General features: G+C 30.6%; 1 long non-coding RNA gene and 1 pseudogene across 1 annotated transcript; one reads left to right on the forward strand and one right to left on the reverse strand.

The window, feature by feature from the left end:
• The first annotated feature begins 307 nt into the window (after positions 1-307).
• LOC132255236 (rhodanese-like/PpiC domain-containing protein 12, chloroplastic) lies at positions 308-1,148 on the forward strand (annotated as a pseudogene).
• Positions 1,149-3,198: 2,050 nt separating this feature from the next.
• On the reverse strand, positions 3,199-3,877 carry LOC132255240 (uncharacterized). The gene is made up of 3 exons (XR_009467900.1): positions 3,693-3,877; positions 3,493-3,609; positions 3,199-3,321 (listed from the first exon to the last, which is right to left on the reverse strand). It is a non-coding gene; the product is annotated as an uncharacterized LOC132255240 (long non-coding RNA).
• Between the last annotated feature and the right edge of the window lie 821 nt (positions 3,878-4,698).

Genomic DNA, 4,698 nt, shown 5'->3' on the forward strand with positions numbered 1-4,698 from the left:
ATTATAAATGTCACCATATATCTTTTTCCTTGTAGTGCTCGATGCTTGGGAGTTATATCTAGATTTTGTTTAAGATTTATTTTGGTTCCTTCTCTACTTTAAGCTCATTGATTTCAGCATGAAATGAGGCCTTATTTAATGGATTGTTTGTTGCTTTGGGCATGCTCTATTTTGGGCTATTTCTTTCTCTATTCCTGGTATTAGTTTGTGTCTGTGCATTTGGCATGCACCTTTGGTCTAGACTTGTTACCCGAAGCCTCACTCTTGACACAAAGAAAGAGGATAAAAGATTTCAAAAGAGAAAGCAATGTTGAGAGCTGCTCATATCCCACCAGGTGCATCTCCAGCTCTCATTGCACTGAAACTATCTTTGATTCTTACTCTCAACCTCACATTCCCTTCAATCATTTGCAAATTCTCTTCATTTCCTTCTCTACACGCATTTCTTCCCAAAACATTCCTAGCCGGCTCACTTTATCCTCTTTCTCTTAGCCTAAAGAGATTCCTTCCCATGGTGGCTCAGCCATGTCCCAGAGCTTCATTTAGTTTTGGGGGCAACTCTGGAAGTGGTAGGGAAATATTAGTGCAACACTTGCTTATCAAGGAGGATGACCTTAATCTTCTATTGGAGCTTCAATAAAGGATTTCTGGCAGAATGGATTTGAGTGATCTGGTTGTGGAATACTCAATTTATCTGTCCAATGAAGAGGGTGGAATGCTTGGATGGGTGAGAAAGGGGCAAATGGTACTAGATTTAGAGGAGGTTGCATTTAATGCACTTTCAAACAAAGTTGTAAGGTGTAAAACAAAATTTGGATGACACTTGTTGCAAGTTATATCTGAATGGGAAGAATCATTACTTCATGACATTCAACCTGAGGAGCTTCATGCAAAAATGCAAGATCCCATTTTTTATTTTTTATTTTGAAGAGGTTCATTTGATTGATATTCGAGAACCTGAGAAAGTGACTCAAGCGTCATTGCCAGGTTTTCAGGTTCTTTCCCTCCAACAATTTGGGAACTAGGGACGAGAAATGAGCACTAAATTTGATCTTAAGAAGGATACTTATCTTATGTGTCACCATGGTAAGAATTGGGTTGCTAAAGATTTACATGGAAATGCACGTCATTTTCGACTTTTTTTTTAGGCTAACCTAGACGTCATCTACTCACAACTGGATGGGGTATTTTTTTATTTTTTATTTTATTTTGTTAGTTCCAAGAGATTAGAAGCTGGAGCAATGCATGAAAATATCCCAATGTTTCTCCTCGAGCAAAGAGTAACTTCTTCATAGTGCATGTACTAGTTGCAGTAATGGATGATTTCCAGAATCCTAGGCCCCACTCATGCATGGCCACCTTTGGCATGCAATCCCAACTACCACATCTCATATATATATATATTTTTAAATTCTTCATCTTTTGATATCAAAGTTTAATTTTTCAAAATTCCAATTTTTAAATTTAATTTTCAAGATTTCAATTTTCAAATAATTTTTAACACTTTAATTTCTAAATTTAATTTTCAAAATTTCAAATTTCAAAACTTTAATTTCTAGATTTAATTTTCAAAACTTTTGTTTTCAAATAATTTTCTAAAATTCCAATTTTCTAATTTAACTGTGAAAATTTTCATTTTCAAATAAATTTCCAAAATTCTGATTTTCAAATCTAATTTTCAAAACTTTCATTTTCAAATAAATTTCCAAAATTCCAATTTTCAAAACTTCCATTTTCAAATACTTTTCCAAAATTCCAATTTTCAAAACTCTCATTTTCAAATAATTTTTCAAATTCCAAATTTAATTTTCAAAACTTCCATTTTCAATTTTTTTTTAAACTTAATTTTTAAGATTTCAATTTTCAAAACTCTAGTTTTCTTTCAAATAATTTTAATTTTACTTCAGTTTTCAATTTTTATTATACCACTTTTTATCTTTCATTAGGGTCACTGAAAACCCCGTTTTTAAATAAACTTGCTACATTTCCTTCCAGGTAAGTACTTTCACAATTTTTTTTATTTTAAAATAATTTTCCGTTTTCATTGATTTTTAACAATATAAGCATGAAGGCAATTTTCATAATTCCAAAAAATGGAATTTGTGGGATTAATTCATGCAAAATAAATTGGGTTTTGGCGGGGGCCAATGTTCATAACATTTCTTTCGAAAATAATTCAAGTGAATTGCATGATTGATATTGTTTGATTTTGATTGGTTTTGTGTGAGATGTTTTATACTTATCATTACGCATTAACCCCGTTTCATTGATAGCACATCTTTACTTGATGTTAATGTATGATCTCACTTCCATTTTACTTATTCTCATGCATGATTCATTTTATAATTTGGTATTTATTGATTTCCTTATCAATTGTCACACTTACCTCACTTTATTTAGTAGAAGCCCATTTTTACGGCCTTAGAGGGGTGCTTTGGACTTTCGTCGTACCTTCCTTATAAGTAACTTAACCCCCGAACTCGATTTTGGTTTTTCATAGACTGTCTTTTCCAAATAAGGAGTCACACTTAAGGTTTTCCACTACAAGAAAAAAGATATATGGTGACATTTATAACGAGTCACCATAAACATAGGGTGTCACTACAACATAGCGCCACCTTCTCCACTGACACCATAGAGGGTACCAATTGGTGACGTATTTGGAAGTGACACCAAAGTAGATAAATGGTGACCCATTCAGAAGTGACACCATATATTTCTAGTGATGATAAGGTGTCGCATTAAATGCATCATCTTTGAGTTATGATGTCATATTAAATGCATCACCTTTGAGTAATGGTGTCACATCATTGTAAATTATTGTGGAAGATATGATTGCTTTTAGTTATAGATTTTTGTAATGCTTATGAATTAATAAGTAAGATTAACCTATTTATATTTTGTCCATAAATATAACAATCATATTATATTTAACTCATTTTTCTGTAATGTTTCTGGAATAACTCATAATACATTTATCATCTAATAATATTTGTATATCAAATGTTCACACAAAAATATAATATATCCAACATATCAAACCCATCAAAACTAAAAAAAGAATAGTGAATACATACCAAAACATGATTTAGAAATGTTAAAGATCCCAAGATTCATGTATACCTCCATTTCATAAGCATAAAACCGGCTAACTATAAAATGACATAAGAGTCCCATCTAAAAATCTAAATTTCTCAGTACTAATTAAAGTAACATTTATGTCCTACAACGTATGACATAAGAGTTGCATTTAAAAACCCAAAATCTTGTTGCCTTCTTCTTTCTTTTTATTCTCCATTCCACCATCCCAAAAGTGTATACCTGCATTTCATAGTTTAATGAGTTTTATAGATTTTTATTGAAGAAAATAAACATGGATCGATGTTATCATAAATGAACAAATCTAAGAACTTTTTTTTTTCTTTTTTTTTTTTCAAATAGAAACATTATTCAAAGAACCTATGGAAAAAATGTAGTAGCTAAAGGACTCACCATGCATGGTGATCATGATGCATCAACATGATTCATGATTAGTTGTAGCACAAAAGTAGCCCATTCTCCTCTAATTTCATCGAATTCTACTTGAGAATATGTTTTTTTATCACCAAACTGAAATCAAGTAAGAAAATAACATTAAAATGCATAACATTTGGAAGCCTAAAACTATGTACAATTCATTAAATTTGTAATACCTTTGAAGCAATAATTGTAGGATAAAAAATTATCTCTTTTATGAATCTCATAACAAAGTAGCCACATTCGAATCCTCCTTCTTGTCTTGGACACTAATCGATCAATTATAAAATAACATTAGTACTCATATATATAAATGGTGCAAATGCATAAGCTAATGTGTAAAGAAAATTTTTTGGATGTCACCTGCACTAGTTGGCAAGATGGCTCCCTCTTGGATGTTTTCTTTGCAGATATTCGAAGAGCCCTATGTAAATAGGTTCAATGGGTACATTTTTAAAATAGGTAAATGTTATATGTTTTAACATATATATAAATAATAAAAAATATGTGTTTGAGATGAATGTATTTTAAAAAAACAAAATAATACTATGGAAAATAATAGGAAGAACTTACATGTTTACGATATCCTTTAAGTCCTCACATGGTTTGTGATGCATAGGGTCAAGATAGTGGACTATCATTTTCCTTGGCTCAATCACTACCAAGACCCAATGAAAGCTAAAGCATTAAAAACAAAAGTAGCATCTAATTAGAAATATAAATCAATCATAAAACCTCAAATTAAAGTATAATATTTGTCACTTACTCGGGGTTGTAGGGTATGAAAACATATTTAGCATCTTGGCACTCCATAAACCTAATCAACTATAAATAATTAAAATAAAATAAAAATATGCAAGTTGTGGTATTTGTGGCTTTTCTATGTTTTTGTATGGTGTCAGAATTTTCCAATTTATAAAACTTGTAAAAGACAAAACACAAAAATGCTACATCATATAATAGAAAATCATATATTTTAAACAATGTTTGCTTAAAGATGAAGTGGTCATACAAGGAAAAGGTTGAACTGATTTAATAGAAAATCATCACTATCCTGAGATGTGAGTCTTGCTGATTTGGACACAAGTTTAAACAATGTTTTAAAAATTATTTACATAAAGATGACATAACATAATTTTATTTTTATTTTTTTTAAAACAAACATTTGTGGATAGTTGTTGT

The sequence above is a fragment of the Vitis vinifera genome, chromosome 15 (assembly GCF_030704535.1).
Source record: "Vitis vinifera cultivar Pinot Noir 40024 chromosome 15, ASM3070453v1".
NCBI classification, from domain to species: domain Eukaryota; kingdom Viridiplantae; phylum Streptophyta; class Magnoliopsida; order Vitales; family Vitaceae; genus Vitis; species Vitis vinifera.